The following is a 17,158-nucleotide window of genomic DNA, read 5'->3' on the forward strand; positions in this document are numbered from 1 at the left end:
ATACCAGACCACCTTAGCTGCCTCCTGAGAAACCTGTATGCAGGTCAAGAAGCAGCAATTAGCACTGGACATGAAACAATGGACTGGTTCAAAACTGGAAAAGGAGTACATCAAGACTGTATATTGTCACCCTGCTTATTTAATTTCTATGCAGAGTACATCATGCAAAATGCTGGGCTGGATGAAGCACAAGCTGGAATCAAGATTGCCAGGAGAAATATCAATAAGCTCAGATATGCAGATGACACCACCCTTATGGCAGAAAGAGAAGAGGAACTAAAGAGACTCTTAATGAAGATGAAAGAGGAAAGTGAAAAAGTTGGCTTAAAATTCAGCATTCAAAACACTAAGATCATGGTATCCGGTCCCATCACTTCATGGCAAATAGATGGGGAAACAATGGAAACAGTGACAGATTTTATTTTCTTGGGTTCCAAAATCACTGTGGACAGTGACTGTAGCCATGAAATTAAAAGACGCTTGCTCCTCAGAAGAAAAGCTATGACAAACCTAGACAGTGTATTAAAAAGCAGACACACACGCATACACACACACACACACAAAGCAGAGACATTACTTTGCCAACAATGGTCCATATAGTCAAAGCTATGGTTTTTCCATAGCTTTGGTAGTCATGTATGCATGTGAGAGTTGGATCATAAAGAAGGCTGAGTGCCAACGAATTGATGCTTTTGAGCTGTGGTATTGGAGAAGACTCTTGAGAGTCCCTTGGACAGCAAGGAGATCAAACCAGTCAATTCTAAAGGAAATCAACTCTGAATATTCATTGGAAGGACTGATGCTGAAGCTGAAGTGTCAATATTTTGGCCACCTGATGCAAAGAGCCCACTCATTGGAAAAGACCCTGATGGTGGGAAAGATTGAAGGCAGGAGGAGAAGGGGACGACAGAAGATGAAAGGCTAGGTAGCATAACCGACTCAATGGACATAAATTTGAGCAAACTCTGGGAGACAGTGTAGGACAGGGAGCCTGGCGTGTTGCAGTCTAGGGAGTCTCAAAGAGTCGAACACGACTTAGCAACTGAACAACAACAAGGAGATTTCACTCTCTCTGCCTAATAGACTTCAATTTGGGACACTAGCCTTTGCTGCCTTTGGACTGAGATTACACTGCTGGCTGTCCTGGGTCTCCAGCTTGCTAACTGCAGATCTTGGGACTTCTTGGCCTCTATAACTGAAACAAGGGAAGGGGGCAGAGCACAGTCTTTCTAAGAATGACATAGTCATAGGACATCACAAAAACTGGTTAAAACCAATGAGGTCCAAGATGGCAGAAGATTCAACTTCCAGTAGACCTTGAGCCTTATTATATGCTCACTGTAATATATTAGAATCCAAATGGCACACCCACCAGTGCCATGACAGCCCCTTACTTGAAACAGTTGGAATAATCCTCTCACTCATTAGTCCATGAAATTACCCATCCAGGAAAAACTAACCACCCCATATTTTGGGGCCTCTCACCTTTTAAGATGGCCTACACTCTGTGGGGTGTGTTTCTCTTTAAATGAATCCACTTCTTGCTTTTGTCTCTCACTGAATACTTTCTGCCATGAGACAGAAAGAACTTGAGCTTCATTAAGTCCTGAGACCAGGTATGTGATCTCAATGAAGAGACAATGGGTTCTGGCAGAGTTCGAGTCCTTACCCATGAGTTCAAATCCTGACTGAGGTCTCACTCTTCCTGCGCGCTGGGGCGTCCTTCTCTTCACATTGAAGAAGGAATTCATAGGGCCTGGACTCCATCTTAGGCCTGTTCATGCTGATCATGCTTGGCCACCTTTCCAATGGACTCTGAACTCTGTGTTTAGACATATATGGTGCCATGACTCAGATTTAACCTGGCCGGAGCAACCTCAGCTCAGCCCCTGCAAGGTGAAAGCCAAGTGGAAGCTGAATGAGAGGAAAACCCAATGCAGAGGAAGTGACAAGAAGCCCAGCGTGCTGAAAACTGGGACAGCAAAAACAAACAAACAGCAGAAAGCTCACAGGGCTCAGTCTCAGATTCCAGAAGACCTCCGGTTAAGGTCAACAAGCTACAACATGCGGTGCCAGTTTAACAAGGATGTATAAAACTACACGACCGTGGGAAATATCACTCACTCTTAGATGGACACCACTATAAGGACTCTGAGGATTGCGATAAGCAAGAGAGGGACGCCCAATGCCCCTTGCTGTCTCAGCTCAGCAGGAAGTAGCCAGAGAGACCTTGATGCCCTATTCCCAAAGAATCGGGCCTCCCATCTCTTGAGGGGGGAATGTTAGGTAGTTAGAAAAGGAAAAAGGAGCCCAGAATGGCAGTGGCTAAAAGACAAAGAGAAAAACTTACAAAAATAGAACAAAGGAAGGTCCGAGGACTGCAGTGAGAACCTCAGGTGAAACAAACAGCCCTCCTGGCTAGCCCAGTTTACACAGGGCCGGCTCAAGGGGAGGAGAAAAATCATACAAAAAGAGGAGCCAAATTTCAGCGGGGGGTTTCTCGTCTCTTCGCATCTTTTGGGTCAGCCCGCCCTCACACCTCAAGGATGTATTTTCCTTTGCTTGCCAAATAAAACTGAGCTGTAACACGAAAAAAAAAAAAAAATCCTGACTGAGTTGCACAGTTTCATAATCACATGGGTTAATTCCTTATAATAAATCTATCTCTCTATTGATATGCATGCTAAGTCGCTTCAGTTGTGTCTGACTCTTTGCAATCCTCTGGACTGTAGCCTGCCAAGCACCTCTGTTCATGGGATCTTCCAGACAAGAATACTGGAGTGGGTTGCCATTTCCTTCTCCAGGGGATCTTCCTGACCCAGGGATGGAACCCGAGTCTCTTAGGTCTCCTCCATTGGCAGGTGGGTTCTTTACCACTAGCTCCACCTGGGAAGCCCAATATAGTCTATATATCCTATTAGTTGTTTCTGTGGAGAACTCAGAGTAATACAATTTGTGCTTTTTATGTCTTGTTTAAGAAATTCTCTTCTATCCTGAAGTCCTAAATATAATCTCCTTTAGTTACTTCCAAAGATTTTAAGGTTTTGCATTTCAAATTTAGGTCCTTAATCCAACGGAAGGTTATTATTGTGTGTGCTCCAAGGTAGAAGTCCAATTTTATTTTTTCCAAATGAATAATCAATTGTTCAGTATCATTTTAAAAGTAATCCATCTGTGTTAATTTCCCAGGGCTGTCATAACAAATTACCATAAATTGGGTGGCTTAAAACAACAGAAAATTTATTCTCTCACAGTTCAAGAGGCCAGGAGTCCAAAATCAAGGTATGGGCAGAATTGGTTTCTTCTGGAAGCTCTGAGGGAGAAAACATCCCATGCCTTTCTCCTAGTTTCAGGTGGTTCTAGCGATCCTTACCACTAAGGATTTGCTTGTAGACACATCACACTAGTCTCTGCCCCTACCTTCACGTCTCCTTCTTCTCTTTGTTTCTGTGGTTCTTCTTTTCTCACGTAGACACCAGTCACTGGATTTAGGGCACCGTCTAAATCCAGGTGTGTTCACCTTGAGACCCTTGACTAATTACATCTGGAAAGATCCGGTTGCCTAAGGTAGAACCTTTCTACCCTAAGGTTCCAGGTAGAAATGAATTTGGAGGAGATACTATTCCACCTGTGACACCATCCTTTGCTATTCTTTTGCAAATGTCATCTCTATTATATAACAAATGTCCATATAAGTGTGGGTAGAATAGTCATCTTCTCATGCAAACTTCTGATGAAATGGTTATACATGTCACAAGATCATCTTATTAATCCTCACAACAGTTCTATGAGGTAAGTACTACAAAAATCACGTTATTATTGTGATAACAACACCAAATCTCATTGTCTTTTAACAAAAAATTTTTCTCCCTCAGATTACACATCAGCAGCTGTGGGGCAGCTGTGGGTTGGCTGAGGCTCTGCTCTCTGTGTTGAAGGCTGTAGGCACAGGTGATGCCATTCTAGTGGCAGAGATAAAAGAGTTTGATTTTAGGCTAAAACATGCTATGGTTCTTCAGGTTTCTGCTTAGGACTGGCCTATAGTCTCTCCAACTCAAATTCCATTGGCCAAAGGGAGTCATGTGATCAAGTCTGACCTCGGCCTGGGGAAGTGTACTCCTTCCTTTGGAGTCACGTGGCAACTGGCTAGAATGTGTAATCTTACTGGGAAGAGGGAAAGCAAATAGTCTGAGACAATGATCTCTCCCACAGGGGTTAAGTAACTTGCCCAAGGTCAAAGAGCTGAGAAGGGACAGAGCCAGGATTCAAACTCAGACAGTCTTTCTCCACAGCCATAGTGCACTCCACACCTCCATGCCTGCTAGATGGTGTGCAAATCCATCTAAGCTTTAGGCTTTCTGCATGTGCGTTCCTATAGCCTGGAGTGTCCCTCTTCCTCTGCATGTTCAATTTACCTTTTAAGATCCACTCTGGTAACTCCTTTGTGAACTTCTGTCCTTGGAATTAATCACCATCTGCCCCCATCACTGTTTAAAATTTTGGCTGTGCTGGGTTTTTGTTCTAGCACATTAGCTTTCTCTAGTGTGATCTTTAGGGAGTTTTCTAGTCGTGGTTAATGGGCAGATGGTGACTGCAGCCATGAAATTAAAAGACGCTTGCTCCTTGGAAGAAAAGCTATGACCAACCTAGACAGCATATTAAAAAGCAGAGACATTACTTTGCCAACAAAGGTCCGCCTAGTCAAAGCTATGGTTTTTCCAGTAGTCATGTATGGATGTGAGAGCTGGACTATAAAAAAAGCTGAGTGCCAAAGAATTGATGCTTTTGAGCTGTGTTGGAGAAGACTCAAGAGTCCCTTGGACTGCAAGGAGATCCAACCAGTCCATCCTAAAGGAAATCAGTCCTGAATATTCATTGGAAGAACTGATGCTGAAGCCAAAACTCCAATACTTTGGCCACCTGATGTGAAGAACTGACTCACTGGAAAAGACCCTGATGCTGGGAAAGATTGAAGGCAGGAGGAGATGGGGACGACAGAGGATGAGACGGTTGAATGGCATCACTGACTCGATGGATATGAGTTTGAGCAAGCTCCTTGGAAGAAAAGTTATGACCAACCTAGACAGCATATTCAAAAGCAGAGACATTACTTTGCTGACTAAGGTCCGTCTAGTCAAGGCTATGGTTTTTCCTGTGGTCATGTATGGGTGTGAGAGTTGGACTGTGAAGAAGGCTGAGCACCGAAGAATTGATGCTTTTGAACTGTGGTGTTGGAGAAGACTCTTGAGAGTCCCTTGGACTGCAAGGAGACCCAACCAGTTCATTCTGAAGGAGATCAGCCCTGGGATTTCTTTGGAAGGAATGATGCTAAAGCTGAAATTCCAATACTTTGGCCACCTCATACAGAGTTGACTCATTGGAAAAGACTCTGACGCTGGGAGGGATTGGGGGCAGGAGGAGAAGGGGATGGCAGAGGATGAGATGGCTGGATGGCATCACTGACTCGATGGACATAAGTCTGAGTGAACTCTAGGAGTTGGTGATGGACAGGGAGGCCTGGAAAGCTGCAGTCCATGGGGTTGCAAAGAGTTGGACTCGACTGAGTGACTGAACTGAACTGAACTGAATGGGCTTAGTTGCCCCGAGCCATCTGGGATCTTAGTTCCTGGACCAGGGATCAAACCTGAGTCCCCTGCATTGGAAGGTGGATTCTTAACCACTGAACCACCAGGTAAGTCTCTCCAATCACACTTTATAAGTATATACTCTTTTGTACTCACTGCGCTATCCTGTCTGAAGGGTGGGAATGCATTCTTATTTCTCATGTGTCTCCTCTGCCCCGGGGCCTTGCACAGTGTCCCCTAAATGTTTGCAGTATTTGGGGGGTGGGGCTGAGCTGCAATGGGGCCATGCTCCTGGGGATGAGAATATTTGGCCTACTTTTTCATCCCTCTAACCTAAGCTTAGCACCTGGTGCTTAGGTGACTGGCAGGTCAGCACCCCGTGACTCACTCTGTAAGCCTTTAGCACCTCGAGCCCTTGGGCTGGGGTGTGTGTGTGTTGGTGATGGTGAGGGAGGAGGTGGGAATTAACTTTTGCCTTTCAGAAGCCCTCCCCTTCCCCTGCCCCAGGAAAAGGACAAGTAAAAGTCCTTCTCTTAAATGGTCTGGGCAAGTCCCTACCCATTAGGTGTAGGAGGCCTGGGGAGGCCTTGGAAGGTACAGGGAAGGGTGAAAGCACTGCTGGGTCAGAGGAGAGGAGCAGAGAAGAGGAAAGAGTGTGAACTGCACCGTGAAAGCTTTACCTAACTTGTCCAAGTGATTGAATTTAACCTCTCTGAGCTTCAGTTTCCCCAGCTGTCATCTGGAGACCATCTTGCCTTCTTCCCTAAGCAGTTGTAAAAATATATAGTTGAATGTTAGAAGCCCTTAGGAATGCAGCCTTGATATTACACAGACTTGTGTTGGAATCCCCCTCATAAATGATGCAACTGTGGGAAAAATGCAAAGCTCCAGGAGCCATGGTGCCCTCATCTATAAAATGGGGGTAATAATTAGAGCTACCTCCCAGGGTGAGAAAACTATGTAAATAAAGTGCTTGGCACATAGTGCTCAACAATACTGTTTTCATATGAGTTGATGACACTTATTATTTACGGAAAGGACCACACCTGGGAACGTTAAAAGGAAGGACATGGAGTCTAACTCACCCTGGAACCGACTGCTTCCTTTAGCCAAGTATGAGGTGTGGCTCAAAGGAATGAGGAAGCTGTTCAGGAGGTGACAGCACAGAGCACGCAGTCTTCACACTATCTCCTCCCAAGGGGGTGGAGTAGGGAGGTTAGCTGACCCACCCCAAAGATCAGATGTCCTTGTCCCCTGCCCACCCCAGCCCCACCACACACACCTACAGTCCATTGACTCGTTATGGTGCCTTCCTGCCAATCAAGTCATCAAATCTTACGGGGGCAGCCTTTGTAATAATAATGATTGTATGAGACTGGTGGTACTGTTACTCTGAAGCATCCTTCATAATCTCTTTCCCAGAAACAGAATCTGGAGTTAGGGACTTCCCTGGTAGTGCAGTGGATAAGAATCTGCCTGCCATGGGGACATGGGTTTGATCCCTGGTCTGGGAAGATTCTACATGCCGTGGAGCCCATGTGCCTGGAGCCTGTGCTCTGCAATAAGAGAAGCCACTGCAATGAGAAGCCCGTAAACCACAATGAAGAGTAGACCCCTCTGGCCACAACTAGAGAAAGTCTGTGCTCAGCAACGAAGACCCAGAGCAACCAAAAATAAACAAGCAAACAAAAATTAATAAATAAAGCTATCGTGGGACTTCCCTGGGGGCGGGGGAGGGGGGGGGAAGAATCTGCCTTCCAAGGCAGGGGACCTGAGTTCGATCTCTGATCAGGGAGCTAAGATCCCACATGCCATGGGGCAACTAAACCTGGGCACCACAACTAGAGAGCCCACGTGCTGCAACTCGAGAAGCCCTAAAGCCATGAAGAAGTGACATGCTGCAACTGAGACCAGTTAAATAAATTAAAAAAATATATAGATTATATGAAGAATCCAGAGTTAGCAGGGACTTGGAGATTATTCTGCATTTCACAGATGGGGAAACTGAAGTCCAGAGAAGGGAAGGGTTTACCCTGCTGCTGCTGCTGCTGCTGCTGCTGCTAAATCGCTTCAGTCGTGTCCGACTCTGTGCGACCCCATAGACGGCAGCCCACCAGGCTCCCCTGTCCCTGGGATTCTCCAGGCAAGAACACTGGAGAGGATTGCCATTTCCTTCTCCAATGCAGGAAAGGTGAAAAGTGAAAGTGAAGTCACCCCACAAAAAGTTCATGGCAGAGGTAGGACTGAAAACTGTAGCTCCTGACTTCCAGCCCAGGGCCAGCGCTCCTGTCACCACACACCAGTCCTAGGCTTTCTTTTCCCACTGCTACCCAACCTATTCTCTAATCTTCTGGACCACTACAGTGGTCCCTAACTGGTCCTTCCTGCCTCTAGTGCCTTCCTATCAATTTGTTCTATATATTCAGCCTGGTGACTGTCTGGAAGCACAGCCTTGATCTTGTCTGTTCCCTCCTAATAGAGCTTACTCATTTTTCAGCTTGAAGAGTTATCTGATTCCTGGTTCAACCTCTAACTGAAGACCCAATCTTTGTTTGAATACATTTATTGACTCCAGATCCAGAAATTGTACCTGTGTCTCCTGCATTGGAGCTTCCCTGGTGGCTCAGTGGTAAAGAATCTGCCTGCAAGGCAGGAGACGCAGGAGACAGGAGTTCAATCCCTGGGCCGGGAAGATCCCTTAGAGGAGGGCATGGCAACCCACTCCAGTTTTCTTGCCTGCAAAATCCCATGGACAGAGGAGTGTGGTGGGCTACAGTCCATAGGGTCTCAAAGAGTCAGACATGACTGAAGAGACCGAGTACGCAGGCATGCACTCTTGCATTGGCAGGCAGATTCTTTACCCCTGTTGACTGTTAGAGTTCTTTATAATAAGCTGAAATTCTCCTGGATGTCCACCCACTGAAGCTGAGTGGAATTCTTTCACATCCATTTGCCAGCAAATTGTAGTCAGTGTTTGATATGAGCCAGGTCCTGGGGGGATTAGGTGCTGAGGGGAACAAGAAAGAGAAATTGGACATGGATCCTTCCATCAGAGAGTAGGGCTCAGGGCTTCACAGAGTTTTTTGTTTTGTTTATTAGGCCTAAAAAATAAGAAACCGATCAAATCCCCTTTCTATATGACAGCCCTTTAGATGTTTGGAGACAGCCTCTATATCCTCCTGTGCTTTCCCTTCCCCAGGGTATTTATTTAATTTGCCACAGAACATGGCATCCGGGTTTCAGCATTCTGGTCTCTTCTAGACATGCTCTAGTGTGACAGTGTACCCTTCGGAACGTAGGCCTGGAGCTGAGCTCTGTGGCCCATTTGTGATCAGCCCAAGTCAGCCCAGAGTCTCTAACAGAGGCTGAATTAGAACCACAGAGGTCTAACCTTCTGTTTCTGTTGATACAGTGTATCATGTTCACTCTCCTCCTCTTCCTTCCTTTTTTCTTTCCTCCTACCCTCCCTTCCTTCTTTCTTTTTTCTTTTTCTTTTTCTTTTTTTTGCAGCCACCTATTGTTGAACTTGAGGTCAACTCAAACCTGTAAGTCATTGTCACTGAAACTGCTCTTAATAAGATTCCTTCTACCCTGTATTTTGGGCACTGGTCCAACATGGCAGCCACTGGCCCCATGTGACAATTTACATTTAAAGTACTTAAACAGAAAAAAACTTAACACTAATTGAAATTAAGATTTTAGTTTCTCATTTGTAGGAGTCACATTTCAAGGGCTCAACCACCACAATTGTCTAGTGGCTACTAACTCAGATAATGCCTATTTAGGACATTTCCATCATCACGAAAAGTTATATGGGACTGCTCTGATTTGGACTGAAGGGCAGGTATTTACATTTATCCCTGGTGGCACTTACTTCATCTTGTTAGTTCCAGCTCAGCTGCTGAGATCTTTTGGAAACTCATTTTGGTTTCCGGAGTGTTTGTGGGCCCTCCCAACTTTATGACAGCTGTAGATTTGATGAGCGTTTCATGCCTTCCTCTGCTTCATTTAAAACCACTGATAAAAATGTCCAGTGGACCAGAGCTGCACCAGAGCACCGCACGTGGCCCTCTGCACTGCAGGGTCACTCAGGCAGTAGTTTAACCCATGAGGCCTATATACCAGGCCCTGTGTGCCAGGCACCTGGTACACACGAGACAGACAATGGCAAGTAAAGAGTCCTGCTAGGAATTCAAATGCCTTTACCTTGCATTCAGGGTTGCTTCTTTCTGGCCTATAGTAGCTAAGTGCAGGCTTGAGAATCAGCTTCCTGGGTTTGGATCCTGATTCTGCCACTTTATTTATTTAAGAAAATATTTATTCATTTATTTTTATTATTATTTTTTGGCTGCACTGGGTCTTTGTTGGGGGCTCTCTAGTGGCTGCACGTGGACTCAGTTGCCCTGCAGCATGTGGAATCTTCTAGGACCAGGGATTGAACCAGTGTCCCCTGCATTCAAAGGCAGATTCTTAATCATTGGACCACCAGGGACGTCCTCTCTGCCACTTTATAGACTATATAATGTCTTCGTGTTTCAATTTCCTAAGAACCTCCATCCCACCATGTTGTTATGAGATTAAATGAGTTAGTGCAAGTAAAGCTCTTAGAACAGCTCCTGGCATATAGTAATTAATGTAATATTAACTATTATTTCTCATGCTCAGTCCTGCTTTGGGGTCTCAGGGCCTCACTTCTGTCCTCTTTTAGTTTGTGGATGACTTTTCAGGCCCAAATGAGGCCTGCCCTCCTTGATTTCTTATGTTCTTGGCTGCTCACCTGGCACTTTCTATCTCTGCTGGAGGGGTTACTGCAGTGAGGAACTCCAATAACTGTCAGGCTTCATCTTGGTTCTGTTCTGCTAGAGAGACCTAGGACAAGCTTTCATCTATAAAATGAAGAAATGATCATCACAGCTGCCTCACAGCACCACAGTCAGGGCTAAGTGAGACAAAGTAGATGCGACTTCCTGCCCTTAGTAGGCCTTTTCATCCAGTAAAGCCTCTGAAAGTGCGGCTTCTTCCACATTTCTGTGCTTTAAGTCGTGTCTAAGCAAGGAGGTCAGGCTCATTATTACCTGTACTTCTGGAGGGCCTGCCCCTATCCCAGGAGTTCTGGGCAGGAATCCCCTGTTTCTTCTGTGGAATGTGGATCCCAAATGGGTTCCCTGCCTTCTCCTCCCTGCTGTCTCGAGCTTGCTGAACTTAGGTTAGTTCCTCCCCCCAAGCCTCAGTCTGTACTCAAAGTAGGACCTGACGGGGCACCTCTAAGGGCGGTGGTGATTTAAACTCTAATTTAGAAAAGCTCTTTACTTTGGGTGTGTCTGAGATTGTGGAGGGTGGGTGTTGGCGCCCCGAGACAGGGGCCAGCACTTGGAAAGCACCCCTACCCCTGCCAGGGTTCGGAGGTACTGCCACCTGGGCTGAGCCCTTCCCCGAATGAGCGGCGCGCTCTTCCTCGAGCTCGGGTCGCGGGAACAATGGGAGGGCGGCTGGGAGGCGGGTGGGCGTCGGCCAGGTCAGAACTGGAGGTGGACCCGGCCGGCGAGCTGGGCGCCTGGGCTGTGGGGTTAGACCGGGGCATTGGGCTGAGAGCCGAGGCGTCTTAGCCAGGGAAAACCGAGGTCGGCGCTGGCGGGGACCGGGAGGAGGCAGGGGGCGGGGCCCGAGCCCACCAGGCTGGGACCGGGAGGGCGCGGAGGCCCTGGGTGGGGTCTCCTCGGGGTCTCCCCGGCACTCGCCCCGGCCTCTGAGCTCCGCGGCGACACAGATAGGCGCCCGGCCCACGTGGGGAAGCGGGCGGCGGGCCAGCAGCGCCAGGCGGGCTCGCGGGGCTCAGCTCCCTCCCTTGCTCCCCTCCCCGGGGGCCGGCGCGGCTCCTCCCGACGCGCGGCCCCGGCTCGGGCAGCTCGGGCAGCTCGCGCGGCGGCGCTCCTCCCGCTGCTCGCTCGCTCGTTCGCCCGTGGCGGCCGGGATCGCCGGCGCTTCGTCGCGGGGAGCCGGCCGGGGCGGGGCGGAGCGGGGAGCCCGGGCGAGGGGGGCGGGCGGGGAGGGGGCTGCGCCGAGGGAGAGAGGGAGGGAGCGGGCGAGCCAGCGAGCGAGCGGGGCGTTTGTGCGCAGCTCCAGTGCGCCTCGGAGCCCGCCGGGCGGCCGCCGGACACACCGACCGAGGACAGACAGCGCCCGGAAGCCGCGCTGCCGCAGCCAGGTTAGCCACCCTTGCCGCCTACTTGGGGCCCCGGGGACCCCGCCGCTTCTGGGCTGGTGGGCGTGGGGAGGGGAATCGCCGAGGGCTCCGAGCGCGATTCCCGGTCCTGGAGCACTGACAGGCGGGTTGGCAGGCTCCAGAGGCGGGGTGGACACCACTGAGGCGGGCGGCGGGCGCCCAGAGCCGGCGGGGTTGGGGGGACCCGGGCCTCGGTTTGTGAGTCTCAGTACTGGCGCCCGTATGTGTGTGTGTCGGGGTCTTCGTCGCCGGATGTGTGTGGGGTGTGAGCGCGCGTGTGCCCGTGGGTCCGTGCAAGTGGATGATCGGTGTGTGCGCGTGCGTGTGTGAGAGGGTGTGTGCCCTGTGTCTCCGCGCGTCCGGGTGGTGTGTGTGTGTGCGTGTGTCTGGGGGTGAATGTGTCTATGAGAGGGTGTGTCTGAATGTGTAACTGAGTGTGTGTACATTTGGATGAGGGTGTGTGCCGATGGCTTCGCCGGTGGCTGGAACCTGTGGCGGTGTGCGTGTGTGTGCGCGCGCGCCAGTGTGAGTCCCCGTGTGTGCGTGTGTGAGGGCGGGTGTGCACCCACGTAGCCCCGCGTAGCCCCGGTGTGCGTGTGCGCGGCTTTGTCTGCACACAGCCGGGAGGAAAGGGGTGGGGGAGGCTGCTGAGGCGCCGCCGTCGCCGGGAACCAGGCACCTGGCCTGGGCAGAGGGCGGCGGCGGCGGTGGGAGGGTGCCCTCGGGGCCGAGACTCCCCGCCGGCAGGTGGGCGGCCACGCCCGGGGGGGCCGGAGGGAGCCGGGGTGACAGCGGAGCCGGCGCGCCCGGCAGAGCCGGAGCGGAGGGCGTGTCCTGCCTGGAGCCCGGGGGTGTGTGTGTGCGGGTGGCGGTGGCGACAGCGGTCCCTAGGTTGGTGACCCAGTCGGTTCAGGGATCCATTTCCTGTCGTGGCGCTGGGACTGTCGCCCAGAGGCAAACCGGGCCCTACCAGGTCTGCCACACACCCACCCTCGCCCCTCCCTGCTCCCTGGGGTAGAGCCGCACCTTAGGTGCCCTGAGGGGAGGAGGGAGATCCACTCTCTTAAAGGGCCAGTGCCCCAACTCCAAGGAATCCCCCTCAGGAGATAGCTACTCGGAGAGAGGTCTCTGGGTGTGTCTTACTCCTTTCTCCATCAGTTGGTGCAGCGCAGGCATTTGGAAATGTGTGCATGTGTGCGTGTTCTCTCTGTGTGTTTCTTGTGCGTTTGAAGGCACAGGTGTATTTCATCAGTGAACAGCGAATGAGGCATCTCTTGATGTCTATGTGTATGTGTTTTTCCATGAGCTTTCGTATATTTGTTTCTATGTATGTACACATAGCTGTTTGTGTGTTAGTGAGTCTGTGCATGTGGGTTTGCAAGAGAAGTGGCGTTTTGCTGCCAACTGGAAGAGGATAGAAAAATTCTGTCCAGGCCACCCTGTTTTAGAAAAACTGGGTGAAAAGGTGGTTTGCAAATTTAGCCTCTGGCTTTGCAGGTTTCAGATGCTGGTACTGAAATGTAGGTAGAATGAGATTAGACTAGCTAGGAGGATAGAAATGGAGACCCTTCCAAGAGGAAGGAACTGTTTTGGAAGAAGGCTATCCAAGTGTAAGAATTCACCCTTCACTTCTAGTTCTTCTTCCCTGGAACCTGACCTCCCCCTCTGCTGCTCAGCTTGCCAAGATAAAGTACACAGGATTTGAAGTATAAAGGGAGTGAGCTGGCAATGAGAAAAGAAGGAGGGTGGCTAGGTAATAGGATTGGGCCAACAGCAGATTTCTGCAATTTAAAAAATGTTTCCCCACCAAGTCAGCAGAAGTTGGGGGTAAGCTGAGCCTGCTGTTGTCTTTCCCAAATCTCTCAGGGCAGGAAAGGCTGGTCTGCAGCTCAGGAGCCCTGGAATTTGATGCAGGGGTCTCCTTTTGACTTTGGTCAAACCTTTCATGTACTTAGCTATTCACTCGACAGATTTTTTTTGAGCTTCTCTTATATAAGAGTCTAAACCCCCTAAGCCTCAGTTTCCCTAGCTGAGCAGCTATTAGGCTGGATTCTGGGACTTTAAGGCCCCTTCCCTTCCTCAGAGTGCTAGAGTTTGTCTCACTGTTACTCACATTTAGGAATCTACCTTTCCAGCCCCTAAATGGGGGCCTCCCAGGTGGCACTAGGGGTAAGAACCTGCCTGCCAATGCAGGAGACACAGGTTCGATCCCTGGGTAGGGAAGATCCCCTGGAGGAGGAAATGGCAACCCACTGCAGTATTCTTGCCTGGAGAATCCCATGGAGAGAGGAGCCTGGTGGGCTATTGTCCATGGGGTTGCAGACAGTCGAACACAACTGAGCACAACACATCCTCCAAATATCCTGGCCATGGGTTTCACTCACTGCTCCCCCTTGCCCTCATATATTCCAGTCTAGAGCAGTGATCCTCAGAGTATGGTCACCCGACCAGAAGCAGCAGCAGGGTGACCTAGGATCTTGTTAGACATTCTCGGGGTTCCCACCAGATATACAGAATCAATAACTCTCAGGGTGGTGCCCAGCAGTCCATGTTTTAACAAACATAGGTAATTCTGATGTACACTAGAGCTCAAGAGAGGTGCAGACAGGGAGCTGGAACCTCCTAGAGGAGGAAACCCCTGGAAAGCATTTCCTGCCCCCTTCCTGAAATAGCTGACAGCCATAATTGTGATCTTGGACAAATTGCTGCTTCACCAAATAATGCAATGACTCATTGACAGTGTCTGCTCTGGGCCAGGTTCTGAGTAAGGGGTTTTCCCTGCTCTGCTTCGTTTCTCCACTTCTTATGCTGATCTACAAGACCCGCAAGACTGAGTCCCTGCCCACTTCCCTAGAAACCATCAGTCTGGCCTTCCTTTAGTTTATCCAGGCGCCAGGAGCTCATATGCATTTGGGATTTTGCACTTGCTGTTCCCTCCATCTACCACACCCTTCCTCTGCTGCTTGTCTTGGTTAACTCCCACTCTTGAGATTTCAGCTCAAAAACCACTTTCTCGGGGGAGCCTTCACCCAGCAACTCCCTAAAACAAGTCAGTTTTTCCTGTTTTACATTCTTACAGCTTCCTGTATTTCGTAGCGCTTGTGAGAGTTTATAATTATACTTGAACTTGTTAGTTGGCTGTCTGTCTCCCCTCGCTGAATTGTGATGCCATCTGGGCAGGAACCTGCTTCTCAGTCCTTCTAGTATCCCACACAGTGTTTGGCTTACGATTCATGTTCGATAAATTTGTTGAATGGATGACTTTATAAAATGGAAGACGGTACTAAATGATACTTGGGGCTTCCCAGGTGACTCAGTGGTAAAGAATCTGCCTGCCAGTGCAGGAGACACAGGAGACGTGGACTCGATCCCTGGGTCGAGAAAACCCCCTGGAGGAGGGCATGCAAACCCACTCTGGCATTCTTGCCTGGAGAATCCCATGGACAGAGGAGCCTGGTGGGCAACAATCCATGGGGTCGCAAAGAGCAGGACACAACTGAGCAACTGAACTTGCAGTGTTCATATTAAATGGTACCTAAAGTGTCCTCTCAAGCCCTGATCTTCTAATATCTGAGCAGGCCTCAGACTTTTTATATATATATATTTATATGTATAGTATATATTTACATATATATATATAGTAGATTTATATATCTGTCTTATTTTTCACTGCTATGTCACCATAGATTTGGGACCTTAATGTGTGCCCAGGTCCATGCTGGGCTCTGCTTTAGGAGAGGCGGGAAAAAACTCTTCAGAAGACACAGTTTTCCGTGTCCTCCTGGGTTAAGTTCCTTCAAGAATGACAAGAAGAATGCTCATCTAGGTCCATGTCTTATTACATGACTGTGAGCAAGTCACTTCTTTCTTGTTTGTTTCCTCTTCTGTGAAATGAAGGTATTAGAATGGATGGTATACCTAGTATTGGTTGTTAGCACTGGCATTAGAGTATGTAGCACTGTCTTTGCCACATACTAGTCGAGTAGACTTGGGCAAGTGACTTCATCTCTTCATTTCCTCACCTGTAAAATAGGATCAATAATAATATTGGGTTCTGAAAATAAAATGAAGGAATATACATTCTTTTATTTAAAAATCCGTTAACCTGTTAATTTGTATTGGGACTTTTTTGCAGTATGCAGGATCATTGTTGCGTTCTATGGGATCTTTCATTATGGTGCACAAACTCTGTAGTTATGGCCTGAGGGCTTCAGAGCGAGTGGGCTTCAGTAGTGGCAGAGTGCAGGCTTAGTAGCTCTGCGATGGTATATGGGATCTTAGTTTCCCGACTAGGGATCGAACCTGCATCCCCTGCTTTTGGAAGGAAGATTCTTAACCACTGGACCACCAGGGAAGTCCAAACAGTTCAACATTCTTAAATGCCTTTGTACTGGGCCCTAGGCCTACAGAGACAGAAATGAATGCAGCATGTTCCCAGGCTGGGTATGTGGGGCGATGTGCGATGCCATGGTACAATGTCCAGGGTGTCAGGGTATGGCTGTTCATGGAGGAAAAGGCAGTGTTTGGGCTAGATTTTATTTTCCAGGTAGCTGGAGCAGCTCATGCAAAGGCATTGTGACTTGTTAAGGGAAATACAAAGAGTTCTATGTGGTTGGAGCAGAAGGTGGTGAGTGGTGGGGACAGGTGCAGTGAGTGGCTGGAGATAAAGAGGACATTTGAGGCCAGATCTGGCTGGGGCTGAAGAGCTTGAGTCCTACAGGTGCTGGTGGAGTTAGGGAAGAAGACTAAGCTAGCCAGGAAGGATCAGATTTGCATTTCAAAACCACAGCTCTCCAGGTGGTGGGAGAGGTTGGCTTGGGTGGAGGGGGAGGATCGTTCACCTGGGGCTCACAGGGTGCTTATTTGCATGATGGAAGGGCCTGGTGGGGTGGATAGAGACCCGGACCACAGAACAACCCTGGTGGATGGAGACTTCAGGTCAGCCTGAACCAGAGTGGTGAAGTAGAGATGAGAATGACTCCTCCCAGGACCCCAGGCCTCCATTCACTTCCAAGGCTGCCTAGTGGGAATCTGAAAACTGGAATTTAAGAATTCCAGGTCTGCTGCTCAATGGACTCACCATGTATTAATTTCTTAGGGCTGCTTCATGAAATACCACAATCTGGGTGGCTTAAAAAAGCAGAAATGTTTTCTCTGGCAGTGTGGAACTAGAAGTCAGAAAGCAAGGTGTCGGCAATGTTGGTTTCATCTGAAAGCTCTGAGCAGGGGGTCTGTTCTGTGCCCCCTCCTAACTTCTGGTGGTGGCCAGCAATCCGTGGAGCTCCCTGGCTTGCAGCTGCACCTGCCTCTGTTGTCACGTGGCTTTCTCCCCTTCCTCCCGGTGTGTCTC

General features: G+C 49.1%; 1 protein-coding gene across 9 annotated transcripts in view; it reads left to right on the plus strand.

Moving 5' to 3' along the window:
• The window catches only part of EPB41L1 (erythrocyte membrane protein band 4.1 like 1), a 168,169-nt gene that overhangs the window by 21,929 nt on the left and 129,082 nt on the right, over positions 1-17,158 (plus strand). For 8 of the 9 annotated variants that reach the window (XM_042230097.2, XM_042230096.2, XM_060397762.1 and 5 more), the window contains exon 1: positions 11,657-11,790. The exons of the other annotated variant lie outside the window; for it this stretch is intronic. The gene's annotated coding sequence lies outside the window, so the exon portion shown is untranslated. Of the gene's footprint in view, positions 1-11,656; positions 11,791-17,158 lie in introns of those variants that run through there. 9 annotated transcript variants of the gene reach the window in all.

The sequence above is a fragment of the Ovis aries genome, chromosome 13, assembly GCF_016772045.2.
Source record: "Ovis aries strain OAR_USU_Benz2616 breed Rambouillet chromosome 13, ARS-UI_Ramb_v3.0, whole genome shotgun sequence".
Lineage (NCBI taxonomy): Eukaryota > Metazoa > Chordata > Mammalia > Artiodactyla > Bovidae > Ovis > Ovis aries.